This window comes from Fukomys damarensis, unplaced genomic scaffold, assembly GCF_012274545.1.
Source record: "Fukomys damarensis isolate Sample0158 unplaced genomic scaffold, DMR_v1.0_HiC HiC_scaffold_14, whole genome shotgun sequence".
Taxonomy (NCBI): domain Eukaryota; kingdom Metazoa; phylum Chordata; class Mammalia; order Rodentia; family Bathyergidae; genus Fukomys; species Fukomys damarensis.
Genome location: NW_022900926.1, coordinates 66,550,261 through 66,567,921, shown reverse-complemented (window position 1 = coordinate 66,567,921; position 17,661 = coordinate 66,550,261). Strand labels below are relative to the sequence as shown.

General features: G+C 36.5%; 2 long non-coding RNA genes across 3 annotated transcripts in view; both read left to right on the top strand.

Annotated features, from left to right (window-relative positions):
* The window catches only part of LOC104865415, a 135,250-nt gene that overhangs the window by 75,766 nt on the left and 41,823 nt on the right, over positions 1–17,661 (top strand). The gene's annotated exons all lie outside the window — the stretch shown is intronic.
* LOC104865416 overlaps positions 16,351–17,661 on the top strand; it is an 18,208-nt gene continuing 16,897 nt past the window's right edge. For both annotated transcript variants that reach the window (XR_781144.1, XR_781145.1), the window contains exon 1: positions 16,351–16,596. This is a non-coding gene — a long non-coding RNA (uncharacterized LOC104865416). The remainder of the gene's footprint in view (positions 16,597–17,661) is intronic.

The following is a 17,661-nucleotide window of genomic DNA, read 5'->3' as shown; positions in this document are numbered from 1 at the left end:
TTGGAAAATGGAAAAAGTCATCCCAATTTATTGTGTTGAGTTGGCATTGTACAGAAATGGACAGCCATATTGGTATAGAAATGTTAATTTATTATTATTTTAATTTTTTTTCCATGTGTATAGGGGTAACACATCGTACTAAATATATAAGGTCTTATCTACGTGGGTTTCATTACAGAAACTAATAAAGTATTCTCTAAATAATGAAAAAATGAATAAGATAAGACTATCAGAACAAGAAGCAATTTAAATATGTTCAGGGACCATTTTCATCTCCAGAATTAAGGGTTATTTTAATGTTACATCATTGCCTTTTCTCTTTTACTTTCCTTTTTAGTTTTATTTTAGGATTCCCCATTTTTAACGTTCACACTGAGATTTCTTTAACTGAAATACCGAATTTCTTTGGTGCAAAAAACTATAATAGTACACAGGATCCTAATGAGATTATTAATAATGTGAAATAGGTAGTAAAGGGCTAAAGGTGTAGGGAAAGTGGGAAGGGTGGGAGAAATGTAATAAGGGAGAGGAAAAAAATATGAGAAACTGAAAAAATGGAAATAAAGTGTTTGTAAATTGGGAGGGGAGGAGGGGGTGAAGGGAGGGCAGGGACAAGGGGAAAAAATGAGAATCAAGTCCTATTATGTAAAGGTACAGGATCCCAATAATGAATGTAACTGTATTGTATACCTAGATTGTACCAATAAACTCAATAAAAAGAAAAAAAAAAAAAAGAGCCTCTCTGGCCATCTGAGCAGAGACAGGACTGGGATGACTCTCTAGCAGATCTACTCACCTAGCACACCTGAAGTCCCATGTTAGCCCTCCAAATGGAAAACAGTAGAGAAACAGCAATATCATAAAATATATAAGTGAACTTAAAGGAAAGGAAAATTATTAGGTACTAGTACAAAGAAGAAATATAAAACCAAAAACTCTGTAAAGTAATTCAGTAGAGGTTCACATGGTTTTTATGTTCAGGTAAAGCCTCACTTTTTTGAGGGGTCACATGTCAAATATCATAGAAGGGCACGATTGCAACCTTGGACATGTGAGGTTAGGTGTCAAACTTATGTACCTATCGAAAGCTTGGAAGGTGAATGTGTGATTCCTCAAATAATAGAGGAGAGGGATAAAATAACAACACCTAGGAAAATTTAGGAAAGTAACAGAGGTATTTGATTTGGCCTGAAGATCTAACCTGAAAAAAATTAAAGTACCTTTTAAAAATTAAAACAGAAACCATCATGGTACTATGCTGTTCCTAAGAATAAAAGTGGAATCCTCAAGCCAAAAATTTAAAAACCAGTCCCAAACTAATTAAACAAGTACTGCATGGACACATAGCATAAGTTCAACAATTAAGAGTCCACAGTATTCCCACTGGAGAGAGAGGGAGTCTAACCAAAAAGGTCAATATCAAAACTTAGAAACCACATGTGGAAACCAAACTAAAATGAGCAGGTGTCATCAGAAGACAGCCCAGCCAAAACTGGGGATGTAAACCATCTTTACAGATTTAATCTATGCTTAAAATGGTGATGACACAGCAGAAACAATAGAAAAAATTTCAGCAAAATATTGCAAAAATAACAGGAAGATTTTTTTTTAAATCTTATAGGAGGGCTGGGGATTTAGCTCAGTGGTTCAGTGGCCTGCCTCGCAAGCGCAAGGACCCAAGTTCGATCCCCGGTACCACACACACACAAAAAATAATAATAATAAAAATCTTATAGGAATATAAAATATAGTTACCAAAAATCTTAAATCAATAAATAATTAAAAAACAGATTAGACACAGTGAGAGGGGAAGATTAATGAACTAGAACGTAGGCCAGAGAAATGTTCCCACATATACTATAAAAAGACAAAAATAAGTTCAATAACTCTGCAATGCAAATATTATGATAGGTTTCTCATCAGCAGACAGCCTTTGTGTCAATTTAATATGTGTAAATTAATTTCAAAAATAACTACTCTATGGTCATTACTACTGACACTTTTAAGTATTCTATGGAATTATCATTTTCCATGGTACAGGTACGCAAATAGCAAGAATCAGATAGTAAGAGCCAAATCGAATGCGTGTGTGTATGCGTTGTTTTGCTTTTACTTTTGTTTTGTTCCATTTTCACTACTGTGGATTGAACTCACCCTTTGCAATGAGCTACACGCCCAGCCCTTTGTAGACAGGGCTTATAAATTGCCCAGGTTCTGTTCAAACTTGCTGCGCTTCTGCCTCAACCTCCCAGAGTGATGATTTTATACTCATGTGCCACTATACTTGGCTACAACCATATTCCTTTAGAAGAGCATCATGGCTTGGGTTTAGATGTTGCCCCAAAGCCTCATGCATATGAGGTGGGACTTTCTTTTGCAAAAGTAGTTAATCTCTAATGTGTGATGCTAGGGTTAAGGGTGTGTGATTATTAAACCACTACACGTGAGTGATTAGTTTGGCAGCACTGGTAGTCTGAGTAAGATAAAAGGTGCTGTTGAATTCCCTTGCTACCTTTGCTGTCTTGTGTGTGCCATGTTGTCTCTCTTCTGCTGGACCTGTCTGTCATCTGCGCCTTGGAGTCAGCTGATTATGGACTGAAACTTCTATAAACTGTAAGCCAAACAAATCCCTTCCCTTTTAACTTCAGTTGCCAGGTATTTTGTCTGAGCAGTAAAAGAGAAAGGTAGCTAACACAGAGTAAGATATCCTTTCATTAGGAAATGATTACAATTAATACCTCAATATTCATAACAAAAAATAAGTAATATTACCTAAATCTTTTCCAAAGAATACAGACCTGCAAAAAATCAATACTAGAGATACTAATTTTTATATTTTTCAAGAAAAATAAATATTGTAATAGTTTTATTAGAAAAAGCAGTTAAGAAACAAGCTATAAACAAAAGATAATAGAACATAAATACATTCTTGCATTTCTTTAGAAAACTTGATCTAGGTATATGTAAAACAAATTATAATTAGCTTAACCATCTATAATACTGATGCTGAGAATATTGTCTATCTCTATACTACTAATATAATATCACATGAAACTATTATTTCAAATGTGGATACTAAAGCAACATGTTTCTTCTACAATACTGTCCTTCACTCATTCAATAAGTACTTTGTTTCTTCTCACTGTGCTTTAGACATTTGGATTGGTACTACAGATATAAAAAATATCTCTACTCTCATAAAAATCAAACGATTTTTCATGTCTAATAAGAGTCACTAACAACATGTAAAAAGATGATAATGTGAAGATTTTAACGAACACTCAAAAAAAGCAGTTTCATGCTATACTGATTCAATGCAATGCCAATCGAAATTCTAACACTATATTTCACAGAATTAGAAAAAAGAATCCAAAAATTCATTTGGAACCAGAAGAGAACCAGAATAGCAAAAGATATCCTAGGCAACAGAGATATGGCGGTGGGTATAACAATTCCCAATTTGAAACTATACTACAAAGCCACTGTGATAAAAACATCATGGTACTGGCAAAGAAACAGACCTGAGGATCAGTGGAACAGATTGGAAGACACAAAAACAACTCCAGATGTACTCAGATACTTCATCTTTGACAAAGGAACTGTCCATCCTCAGTGGAGAAAAACCTCTTTAATAAATGGTGTTGGAAAAACTGGATCTCAACCTGCCAAAGATTAAAACTAGACCCTTATCTTTCACCATGCACTAAACTAAAATCCAAGTGGATTAAGGATCTAAACATTAAAACAGAAACACTGAACTTGCTGGAAGATAAGTTAGGCAGAACTCTTGAAGACATTGGCATAGGAAAAGACTTTATGAATAAATCCTCCGTAGCACAGGAACTAGCACAAAGAATCAACAACTGGGACCTCATCTTATTAAAAAAAGCTTCTGTACTGCAAAAGAAACCATCAACAGAACTAAGAGACAACCTACAATGTGGGAAAAAGTTTTCGCCAGCTGCTCCTCAGACAAAGGACTACTATAGAGAATATATAAAGAACTCAAAACACATTGGAAACTGGATAAAGAAGATGTGGTTTTTCTATAAAATGGAATATTACTCAGTCATAAAGAACAAGAAAATAGATTCATTCATAGGAAAATGGATACATATTGAAGGTATACTCCTAAGTGAAATAAATAAGTCACACATGTGTAAATACCAAATAGTTTTCCTGGTGTGAGTAATCTGCAATAATACATAAGATCCTAATAAGATTACTGACATTTAGAAATGGGAAGAAAGGAGCTAAAGGTGTAGGGAAGGTGGGACGGGTAGGGGAGGGATAATAAGGGAAAAGAAAAAAATGTGAGATAATGAAAAGATGGAAATAAGGTGTTTGTAGATAGGGAGGGGAGCAAGGGGTGAAGGGAGGGCAGGGGTAAGGAGAAAAATGAGAATCAAGACTTGTCATGTAGAGGTGCAAGATCCCAACAATGAATGTAACTGTACTGCATCCCTAAAATGTACCAATAAACTCAATTAAAGCTGCAAAAAAAAGAACTCAAAACAATCAGCCCCCCCCCAAATATAAAGACCCAATTCATAAATGGACACCTGAAATGAACAGGCATTTCTCAGACAAAGAAGCAAAAGCAGCAAGTAAATCTATGAAAAAATGTTCCACATCACTGGTCATTTGAGAGATGCAGATGAAAACAATACTGAGATTCCACCTCACCCCACAAAGAATGGCTGCTATCAAGAAATCAATCAATAGCAAATGTTGGCGGGTTTATGGGGAGAAAAGAACCCTTCTCCATTGTTGGTGGGAGTGCAGACTGGTGCAACCACTATGAAAATCAATATGGAGATACCTCAAAGAGCTGGGACTAGAGGTTCCATTTGACCCAGCCATCCCTCTGCTGGGTATCTTTCCAAAAGAATTAAAAGAATCATACCACAGTGATATATGTGCACCAAAGTTTATAGCGGCACAGTTTGTAATAGCTAAAACTTGGAAACAGCCCATTTGCCCATCAGTTGGAAACTGGATAAAGAAGATGTGGTGTTTCTATAAAATGGAATACTACTCAGCTATAAAGAATGAGAAATTAGATTCATTCATAGAAAAATGGATACATATTGAAGATATACTCCTAAGTGAAATATATAAGTCACATGTGTGTAAATACCGAATAGTGAAAAACTATAATAGTACGTAAGATCCTAATGATATAATTGACCATGAGAAATAGGAAGAAAAAGGCTAAAGGTGTAGGGAAAGTGGGAAGGGTAGGGGAAAGGTAATAAGGGAAAAGAAAAAAATATGAGAAAATGAAAAAATGGAAATAAAGTGTTTGTAAATGGGGAGGGGAGGAGGGAGTCAAGGGAGGGCACAGACAAGGGGAAAAAATGAAACCAAGGCCTGTCATGTAAAGGTACAAGATCCCAGTAATGAATGTATTTGTACTGTATGCCTTAAATGTACTAATAAACTCAATTAATTAAAAAAAAGCAGTTTCGGACATCAAGTCAAAGGAATTTTTAAAGGAGAGTTATATAAATGTCATTTAGCAACCCATAAGTCCTTCACCTCAAGCACAGAAAAGGGGTCAAAAGTAGACAAAGCTGCCAGTGTCTTGTGATGCCTTTCCCTTTTAAGCAGGAAGGGCTAGAGGACAGTGTGTACCTCCAGTAGACTATAACACTTAGTTAACAGGGTATTCATGAGTCCCCAAAGACAACTTGACATGTGTGCCTTTGATGGGGGAGTTGGGAGAAACCACCAGCCAATGGCTTGAGACTGGGCCATGAGGCAGCTGAGTGGAGTGGTTCTCTATCCCAAGAATTCAGTAAAGCCACAGATGCTGGAGGTTCTACCCTAGAGCACATAAGCCACAGGTGGGAGTGAATCAGTGTGTTGAGTTATGTTAGGGCCCATTCCACAAGGTCACCTAAGGAGCGAACTGCCTATAGCAGTTTACAGTGAAACTAAAATCTACCCCTAGAATCCTAGCAATGAAAAATAACAACAGCAAGAACAACAACAATAATTATCATAAGCCACAGGTGAAAGCATCACTGACTTCAAGAAATAATAGATGATAGGTCACTGTTGATGAAGGTAGCGGTGGATCTTAGGAATCCACATAAGCATGTGTTCTTGTGCCTGTTGACAACTTCATGTCTTTGAAAAAAATGCCTATTTGATTGAATGTACTTGATCATTTTTAACTGGATAACTTGGCATTTTGCTATTGGGTTTTGTGAGTCCCTATCCCTTACAAGTGGTTTGCAAATATTTTCTCTCATTCTATAAGTGATCTTTTCATTTAGTTACTTTCTTTTCTGCATAGAACCTTTTAGTTTGATATAATCCCACGTGTTGGTTTTTACCTTTGTTGCCTGTGTTTTTGGTATCATATTGAAAAAATCATACTGAAACCACAGTCATGGAGCTTTTACCTTATGCTTTCTGCTAGCAGTTTTACAGTTTCAGGTCTTATATTCTCGTCTTTAGCCCAATAGTTACTGCTTTAATGTAGAGCATCACAAGAATCCAACTTCATTGATGACATATAGATATCCAGTTTTCCTAATACCATTTCCTAAAGAGATTTTCCTCATTGTATACCCTTGAAACCTTTGTCAAAAATTAGTTGGCTGTATGTGTGATTTATTTCCTAGATTTTTATTTTATTGAATTGTTTATGTGTCTGTTTGTAATGCCAGTGTCATATTGTTTTGGTTACTATAGCTTTGTAATATGATTTGAAATCAGGAAGAATTATCCCTCTAATTTGTTCTTATTCTTAAGATTCTTTTGGCTATCCAAGGATGATAAATAGTACAGCCAGTATGGGGTATACTGAAAAGTTAAAAATAAAACAACCATATAATCCCACAACTCATTTCTGGAGCTATATCTTGGAGAAATAAAATCAGTATCTTGAAGACATATCAGCACCTTGTATTTGTTGTAGCATTATTCATTTACAAGAACCAAGATACAGAAACAACCTATGTCCATCAGTGAATGAATGGATCAACAAAATGTGATACGTATGTATAATTGAATACTATTTGGCCATGAAAAAGAGAAGCCCTGCAATGATAGGAACATGGATGAACCTGGAGGGAGTTATGCTAAGTGAAAGAAACCAGACATGCATGTGGTTTCACATTTATGAAACCTAAAAAGTTCACATTCATGGAACTAAGAGAAGAACAGAGATTTTCAGGGCATTAGAAGCTAAGAAAATGGATAGATGCTAATCAAAGGGTACACATTTCAGTTACAAGATGATCAAGGTCTGGGATTCTAACTTATAACAGGTGTGGTGATGAACGTATTAATTTGATTCAGATAATTATCACAGAATGTATAAATGTATGCACATATATGTCAAATAGTCACGTGCACCTTGAATTATACAGTCATTATCTGCCAGTCAAATACTTTAAAACGAAAGGTTCACATAATTTACAAGAGGAAGGAGTCAACATTGAACATCTGTAGGCCCAGAGAATAAGAAGTACTAATGTTATGGCTTGTGTCTAGATGTCCCACCAAAGCCTCATGCTGTTATAGATGGGTTTTTGTTTCAGAAGTGGCTGAATTTAGAGTGTGTGATTGACTCATGGTGCAAGGCTACTAGGATTAAGGGTCTGAGTGCTGCCCACCCTAATTAGTCTGGATAAGATAAAAGGGGCAGGAAGACTCTGCTGAGACCCCTTGCTTACTTGCTTTTGCTGTTTTCTGGCAGCCCTGTACTACTTCTCCTCTGCAACACCTGTCGGCCATGCCACACTGCCTTGGAGCCAGCCAACTGTGGAATGAAATCTCTACAAACTGCAAGCCAAATAAACCCTCCCCACTTTAATTTTGGGTGTTGGGTATTTTGTCTCAGCAATGAGAAAAGTAAACAAGACAACTAAAAAACTTGTAAATAAGAAATTGTTTCTCTTCTCTCTTGTGTTAGTTTCTTACAATAGCCAGAAATATTTACCAACTACTGTATAGCAACAGAAATTATTTGTTCACAGTCAGTCCTAGAGGCTAGAAATCCATATTGAGGTGGCAGCAGGGACATGTTCTTTCTAAGGCTGCAGGAGAAGGAGCCTTCCTCTTCCAGCTCCCAGTGGTTACCTGCAGCCATCAGTGTTGCTGGACTAATGGATGCATCACTCCAGTCTTGATGCCCCTTTTCCCCATTGTGCTTCTCTCCTCTTCTTATGAAGACATTAATCAAATTGGACTTCAGGTCAACCTTCATCCAATAGGACCAGATCCTAACTAATTATATCTACAAAGATCTTATTTCCAAATGAGGACACATCATGAAATTGAGGGTGTACACGAACTGGAGTAAATCTACACAACACAGTCCACTACTCTACCTCTCTGCCATTCGGATTCCTGGAGTAATTGGAAAACACAGCTAGTTGTTGAGGAAGCAGGGAGGCATTGAGCAGAAAGAGTCACTATTTCAGTGTCGTCTCCTCCTTCCAACTTGACTGTACCTCAGTTTCTGCACCTCTCTGCCTTTCAGCCACATTGGTCATTTCTCTTTTCTCACTTTGTTTGCACCTTTTCTGCTTTGCAGTTCTTCTCCCTGGAAAGCTTTTCTAGCAACACCCACACATACAAGTTAAGCTCTTCTGTCAGTATTCAAATGAAATACCACGTCTTTGGGAACCGAATGCTATTCAGCAGTCATGTATGAGATTGTAGTAAAGCTCTGATGATGAAACAAGCCAATAAATAAATTAGAGAAATAAGGATAAATATATGCATGTGAATATATGTACATATATATTAATTTAAACTCAGGTATTAAGATAACTGCAAAATATGCTTTGGAGGGACATCCTGATATTTTGCCTTTATTTTCTTTATTAAAATGTGTCTATTACATTAACATATATTAGTGATAGTAGATAGCAGTTCTTTATAATGTCCAAAGTTCTCAAGGTCACAGAAAGATATGCCCCTGGACCTCTTCAATATCCTAGAGTGTGGTGACTCCATAACATTCTTCAACAGCCAAGATTATTCTCCATTATTCATCCCTCTTTAATTTTTCTACCACCCTGCCTGTATCAGTCATTTTCTCCTTCATTGACAGGGACTCAATATAATGCAGTCTCCCATCCATATCCATGGGCTCTGCACTTGTGGATTCAACCAGATCTGTATCAAAAATATGTGAGGAAAATGCATTTGTATTGAATAGATACAGGTTTGTCACATCATTAATTTCTAAATAATACAGTATAGCAACCTTTTACGTGGTATTTATATTATACAAAGTATTTTAAGTAATATAGAGATGAGTTAACATAAAGGACTTGTACCTCCTCAGGGTCAAGGGAGTCCTGGATTCAAAATCTTTGATTTCACCTGCTTCTCTCAAATTATTACTCAATTACCATTTTATCACTGTACATTTTGTCAACTAGTATTTTGTCAACCACTAGTGTTAATATTTTGTTCTCACAAATTTTATATTTTCTCACATATGTACTCTCACCTCCTAATACAAAACTGACGTTCTTCATTCTTGTCCTTTTCTGTATCTCAACAGCATTTGACACCTATGTGTCAAATGAGGTCTAACACAAAATATTATATAATTTTCTTTTCCTTCCTGTATTTATGAAAGCATCAGATTTATTTTTTCTTTATCTCTTGATTCTCTTCTGTCCTCTAAATGTTTTCAGACATACATATGTGATATGTAAGTTACATTATTTTAAGAAGTACTATATATTATGTATGTAGTATATATAAAAGTATATGTATAAGTAAAATGTAATTTTCATGAATCTAAAAACACATTGAAAATTACTAACAAATCAGTATCTCTGGTCTTGACTTATTTCTCAACTGCAAGTTCCACAAATCTAGTTATTTTCTGGGTACTAAAACTATACCAACCAATAGTATCTTAGTTGCAATATGTACAAAATATAAGCTACTTGTTCCCTTTCAAAATCCAAGTCCTGGGGTGAAGAGAGGGCAGGGACAAGGGGAAAAAATGAGAACCAAGACCTGTCATGTAAAGGTACAAGATCCCAATAATAAATGTAACTGTGCTGTACTGTATACCTAAAATGTACCAATAAACTCAATTTTAAAAATCCAAGTCCCTATATCCCATAATGTACACTTCATGCATTACAATCACCATCTATTAAGTGTTCTGTACATTAATGATAATGGCTTAATGATTTGGCAATACAAAGGTAATAGATATACTTTCCCTCTTTAGCAAATAACAATGTCTAAATGTCTAGTGGAAAAGACATTCTAGTGGGTGCCTATCTCAGACATATATCACCTTAGAAGAATTTATGAAAGAATAATGCCTATGTGACACCATGAACAAATCATAAATCCCCAATAAAACTCTTATTTGTGATTTCTCTCTGTGATCTCCAGCTGATGATATCTAACACCACTCAGTTTTGTGGGTATGTCACACACACACACACACACACACACACACAAGAATTTTTTTCAGAATTGAAAAACCTAAGGCCCAACTGAAGTACCTGTTTCACAGGGTCCATATGGTCCCAAACCACTTCATTTTTCCAAAGCTGCTCTCTTTGATCTATGGCACTGATTTAGAATTTCACTAACTAGTCCTCAGTTATGAAACCAAGAATTAAACTCAGAAAGGAAAAGTTCTGTAGAACATGGGAAAGCACTCTCTGGCCATTAAAATTTGGAAAATTAATAGGTTGCTCTTACTTGTTAACACTTTTTAAAATGTCTTACAAAATCTTCTCAATTGCAGGGACACCTTCTGTGATATATCTCAACTCTCTTAATTACTTTTTATTGCTGAAACAAAATACCCAACACCTACAAATTAAAGGAGGAAAGCTTTATTTCAACTTACAGTTTGTAGAGGTTTCAGTCCACAGTCAGTTGGCTCTAAGGCAGGGTGGCATGGCAGAGGGGCCTGGCAAGGAAGAAACAGTCCATGGCAGGGTAGGCAGAAGCCTCCCTTTCCCTTTAATTCTACTCAGGCTATAAGCCTGTTCACTGGTGCTACCCATACCCAAGGTGGGGGTTTTGTCTTTAATAAATTCATCTAGCCACACCCAGAACTGTGATAAACCAATTTGTGGACTAATCCACTACCATATACCCTTAATCTCAGTATCACATAGCCATGATCCAACCACTTCAAAAAAGCCTCACCCATGTGCTTATGAGACTTTAGGGGATATCTAAATACAAGCCTTAATAATTTGACGCTGGCTCCCAAAAGACTCATGTGAATCCCCTTTTGCAAAGGACATTTAGTCCATCTGTAAGAGTTGCTAAAGTCCTAACAGTTTCAGCACTGCTGAAAAGACCAACTCCAAGATCTCCTCTGAGATTTAAGGCAAACTCTAACTCATGAGGCCCTGTACAAATAAAAACAAAGTTAAACATTTCCAACATACCATGGTACAAGGTAAACTTGTATATTCCAAAAGGTAGAAATAGGAAGACAGACAAGAATGGAGCCAAAGCAACGCCAAAATCAACTGGGGCACACACGAAGTCCCATAGTTCCATGTCCAGCATCTAGTACAATCTGCAGCAACAAGTGAACTTCACAAGGTTTGGGTGGCTCTGCCCTTGGGGTACTCCCAGTGACTGTAGCTCTTACGGCTTCTTCCCTGACTCAGTGTTGCTCAATCCTTGCAGTTTTCTTCAGGAGTTCTATGTTCCTGACTTCTTCAACTTTCTTGGGTCTCCACTGCACTTTCATCTTCACACTCACAGTTGCACACACAGCTTCTCAAGGCACAAGACTCCTGGGTCATGTCCTGAAATCTGGGTGGAAGCCTTCCTGACACCACAGCTCCTGCATTCTGCATGCGTCTAAAACCAGCACCATGTGAATGCTAAGGTCTGCCGCAGCTAGGCTTCCTTCTCTTTTGGTTGTAGAGGTTGAGTGTTTGGACTGCTGAGCACTATGAATCCAATCCCATAGGACAAATTCTGTAGGTTGATGCCATTCTAGAAATTAGTGCTTTGGAGCTATCTTCTTAAGGCAAGGTTTTTATCTTTGCAATTTTGAAGTTAAATGGTGGGGTCTTCAGAATCACACACTCATGATCCAGCCACCTCCCAAAACTTCCACCTATGGGCACATGAGGCTTTGGGCGAAAATATAAATACAAGCCAGAACATCTACTAGAGTCCAATTGATACACATGCCTCCTGTGTCTGTCTCCATTAATCAACAATGAATGCCTTGAGAGAAGGGACTTATTTTTATCTCTTTGGGACTTCAGTGCTAGACAATACTAGACACATGAGATTAGATGTTCTAGAAATTTTTATAAATAAACTCATTAGTGGGAATCACTTAAATGGACATTTGCTTAGGAATATTCTAGGAAAATATGAGAGAACATAAATATCAGAAAATATATTTTTATTCTTGTGTTAAATGCAAAAATAGTTGTAGACAGGGATAAGGCTGGAAAAGTAAACATGAGCCAGAAGGCAAAGTGTCTTGGTTCTCATACTATAGTTCTTTTATACTTTAAGATACTTTACCTTAAGGTTAGAAGAAACTTTAGCAAAACAATGGTAAAGCACTTGAAGTTATAAGTGTAGGAAAGGATTTTCTAAACAGAACCACAGTTGCACAAGAAATAATAGCAAGATTATAGTGCAGTAAAGCTTCGGTATAGCAAAAGAATTAGACAGCAGAGTGAAGAAACAACCCTCAGAATGAGAAAAAAAATTGCCAGCTAATTTTCACACAAAAAGCTAATATCTATTATACATATAGAACTCAGAAAGTTAGACCACCTAAAATAAAAGACCTAGTTAAGAAATGGGCAAATGAACAAATGCCTCATAGTGTGGCTAAAAAACACATAAAAAAAAATGATTCCAACATCTCTGGCCACCAGAGAGATGCAAATTAAAAGAACACTAAGATTTCATTTTAATCAAGAAAGAATCATTAAGAAATCAAAAAATTACAAATGCTGGCATGGCTGTGTTGAAAAAGGAACACACTTATATTGTTGGTGGGACTGTAAATGGTACAACCAGTATGAAAATCAGCATGGAGAGTCCTCAAATAACAAAAATTAGAAATTCTATATAACCCAGCTATTTCCCTTCTAGGTATTTTTCCCAAAGAGCTTAAGACATCATACTGCAGTGCTACATACATACCAATGTTTGTAGCAGCATAAGTCATAATAGTTAAATCTTGGAAGCAGCCTGTATATCCATCAACAGATGACTGGAAGAAGAAAATGTGGTATCTATCTATATATCTATAGATATCTATATCTATATAGACATATAGATATAGATATTGGAATATTACTCAGCTATAATGAAGGAAAAATTGAGACATTTGTAGGAATATGGATGCACCTGGAAAATATAATACCAAGTGAAATAAATGAGACATACAAGTTTAAATTTCATACAGTAGCTCTTCTTTGAGTAAGGCAAAGTACAAAGTAAGAGAAAAATAAAGGAAGGATAGAAAGAAACAAAGGGATAGATCTCTTGCTGATGGGAAGGGGTCCAGGGGCCATGGTGAGGGGTGTGGGGGTGGGGAATGGGTAATAGGTAGAATGAAGATAAGCCAGGTATAAGGTCCTAATACGCTCAGTGAATGTGGATGTTCTTTGCCATAAACTTGAACAAAGTTTCATAATATCCACAAGAAAAGAAAGGGGGGGAAGGAGAACTAGAGGAGGATAGAAAAAGAAAGAATTACGCTCTATTATGTACATATACCAACTTCCTAAGATGATTGTAAAATGCATGTACTGCAAACATGTACTAATAAAATAAAATTAAAAATAAATATATTGGAAGTTAGTAGATTAGGCCATATTTTTAAGGTTTATACTCAAATGGACAAAAATCTAACACTTTTTTCCATAATTCATTTCAGTATCAGTTTTGAATCTCCATTATGCTATTTTAGCCAATTCTACTAGACAAATAATGATACTCTTTCTCTCTATGAGGTATGCAATTCAATGTCATGAACAAAAGACATCTAGTTTACCCACTGGCGAATGTCCATCCTGTCATTTCATGAACCACAGGGACAAGTGTGCCTCCTGGATTGTAAGTGGGCCAGATGGATCCATGATATCACCATTCACAAAGAAAAAAACGTGGGACAAGAGCATGTCAGGAGACCTCAGAATGGAGACATCTTTGCAGAAGCTGCAGATAATTGAGAGATTAAGTCAAGTAGGCAGATGAGCATCTGGGATCTAGAGTTCAGGAGAAGAATGGATTTAAGGATTGTCAACAAAATGCCTGAAAAAGATATATGTTCAAGAAATACTTGTTTTAAAAACCATTAGAAATGATGGTTTAAACCACGGGAAGCACAAATGTCAGATACTATGCTAGAATGTTTGAAAAATAGAAGATTAAGAAATAAATGGAAAAGGTTAAGGAAGTATTGTGCTTTAAATAGCCAGACAAGGTGGGGGAAAACGTAGTCATTCACAGAAACCAGAGAAGCTCAAAAAGAAGGATCAATTACCATTAGCAATCAACTCAGACAGGTCAAGTCGGACAACAAATAGAATTGTGTGCTCCATTAAGCTACAAAGAGATCATCAAAGATTGCCTAAAAAATGCTGATGGAGACCAGATTTTAAAGCAAAATAATAAACATAATAAATGAAGACAATGATTGTAGAAATACTCTAAGGAAAAAAAACTAAAGATTTGCTATCAAAGTGAAAGTTGAAATAGTGGTTGCATTCAGAATTGAAGAGCATTTTTTCAGTGGCCCATTTGTTAGTCTGGGACAGATCTTTGATTATCTTCATTTAATGCATCAACTATGTAAAAATCGGTTGTTAAAAACTGTGAACTATTTCGTTGAGATACTGTCCACATTTGGCCCTTTATGCATCTTGTTCTCCTATTAAAACTCCCTCAAGAACTATGTCCTCCAGGCTTCCCCAAGTCATCTGGGTAGCACTCTTACATTAACTAATTAAAGTAATGTTTTCACTCACTCACACACTCATTTTTTCCCCAGTACTTCCCATCAAATAAAGAAAGCAGTACTTTTTATTTATAGTTTTAAAGTCCTCAAAATTGTCACTAGGCTCACACAGCTAAAGTTCATCTTTTATAAAACTATCCCCGCTGTTCACGCCATTCCTTCAATGTTGAAAAATCTCTCAGTTTTTGCCACTTTTCAAAATCCTCCTCACCATCAAAGACTCCTTTTCTTAAGCAGGATGTTTGCTTTGATCCCTTCAGGTGGAGGAGATCCTTTTCCCTGTGCAATCCGACAGTTGTGAATTTTTACAACTTCTACCACACTTTTCATATGCTATCTGTCTTGAAGTTATTGATGTTTAAATTTCCTAGGAGATAATAAATACCTCATAGAGAGAGAACATGCCTCATGTATCTCTTAGCCCCCATGGAGCTTTACACAGTAGTTGTTTTACTCAGTAGTTGTTTTAATTTAGTAAATATGCAATCTATTTGTTAATGATATGCAAGAGGCATGGAAGAAAAAAAGCAGCTGCAAAAGAATGAGAGAATTATTTTACTATCTACTTAGTAACATAGTATTCAAATACCTCTATAAGTACTGTTTTGGAATTTCACAAACCATATACTAAAAGGCTTCTTAGGGGCCATGAAAAATCTATTTAAAAGTGAATTCAATATATAGACACAGATGGTAATGATACTAATAATAGAATATCCAGCTTACATTCAAATCATCGTAAAAATCTTCATTTTGCTTTGCTTTTTTCAGTGCTAGTATTGAATCCAGGTCCTCTGTATACTTGACAAGGATTCTGCCACCGAGCAAAACCCTCGGTTGCACATTTGAATTTGTTTTTACTTTTTCTTAATTGTATTGGTACATTTTAGGTATGCAGTATAATGACATTCACCATTGGAAATTTGCACCTTTACATAATCTATCGTGGTTCTTACTTTTCCCCCATTGCCCTACCCTCCCTTCATGCCCTCCATTCTTCCCTATTTACAGGGGAAATGGAAGTGGAGGGGGAGGGAAAAGGAAAGAAGGGAATGGGATTAATATGAGAAAAAGAAAAAATGGAAACAGTTAAGCATTTTGAAGGCGGTTCTCAAAGTGTGTTATTATGAGAGAAGATTAACAGGGATTCTGGGGAAAAGTATTTGAACTAAGAAATAATTTCAATTTGATTCAATAAGTTTGAAATAAGTTTGGAGTACATTTCATGTTCAAAATGCTTTGTGTTACTTAGTACAGAATAGGAAGAAATCTTTCGGTCGAGTTTTCCTAAAAAAATCTTTGCATCTAATGGAAGAAACAGAGAAGTCGTTACTAATTTGAAGTGACTGTTCCAGTGCCAAAGAACTAGCCTCAAATTTAGTGTGTCCAGGGAAGCCACGAGCAATCACAGTTATGGCCCCACGAATGTTCGAAACTGTCTGCCATCTCAGATCATCGTGGTAGTCACACCCCAGAGTCCACAAACAGGAACCGGAAATCCTGCAACGGACACACCCAGAACCTTCAGCCCTGGTTCCTCAGCCTGTGAAGCTGAGGTCTCCCAGATCTGATGGCTGCAGACCAGTGCGGAGCTCAGATTGCATCTTCTCCTGCTCCGAGCGGTTAGACTGTCCTCACCCCTTCCTCCTTGCACTAATGCTCTTCAACTTCAGTTTCCCGTAGGCCAGAAAGATGTCCAGAAGAAATAATCATTGACTCAACAGAGCCACAATTATAACTTTAATGGTTTTACTAGCCACATTTAAAAAATTGACAACGAAATCTGAAATTAATTTTAGCAATGCATTTAACCCCTGATATCTAATATATTCGCATATCAATATTTTATTAAAAATAATTGAGATAGGGCTGGGGATTTGGCTCAGTGGTTCTGCTGCCTGCCTCGCAAGTGCAAGGACCCTTGAGATAGTTTGTATTTTTGTGCTATGTTGAGTGCAGAAAAACTACATATATGCAGTGGTTAGGATAATACCCTCATTTATAGTATACTGCACACATTATAAAATATTATAAGAAAAAACAGACTCAAAGCATTACTATTAAAGACCTAGGTAATACAGACATGTTACAAATGGGATAAGGAGAAATTTGAAACAATTCACAGGCTCTGGGCGAAGATTTGAAAGAAGAATGAGATTTTGATAGAGAACTGGGGTGGACTAGACAAGGAAAGGAAAAGCCTGGTGAGGTACATGCACAAGCAAGTTTCCACAGCTTCTGCTTGTGTCTTTGGCTGTAGAGGAGCAGGTCTAGCCTGAGTGTGCCTCAAGGGAAGGTGTAGAAGAACAAGATCGCTGCCCAGGTTTTCGACTTTACCTTGACAGTTGTATGTAGCTTGCCAAAAAATAATAGCATCACTTCGTCTTTGTTTCTCGGCAGGCTGAAGCTGGCTAATTTATTATAACGCAGCATGAGTTGCACTTTTCTAGATACTTTCCCCAAATTTTTTAAGCTTAAAAAATACTGTTGTTAGGATATTAGTACATTGAGGGAAATAGCCAATGGCTGTATCATACCTTGAGTGCCTTTGACTTTTGAATTTTATCTGAAAAGAGACAGTCATGCTTGTAGTTACTCACTTATTTCCTAGATGAAATGATTTTCATGCTATGTTAAAGCAGAAAAGTCTTACTAGGAGTTGCTTTCAACCCACTGGATGGATATAT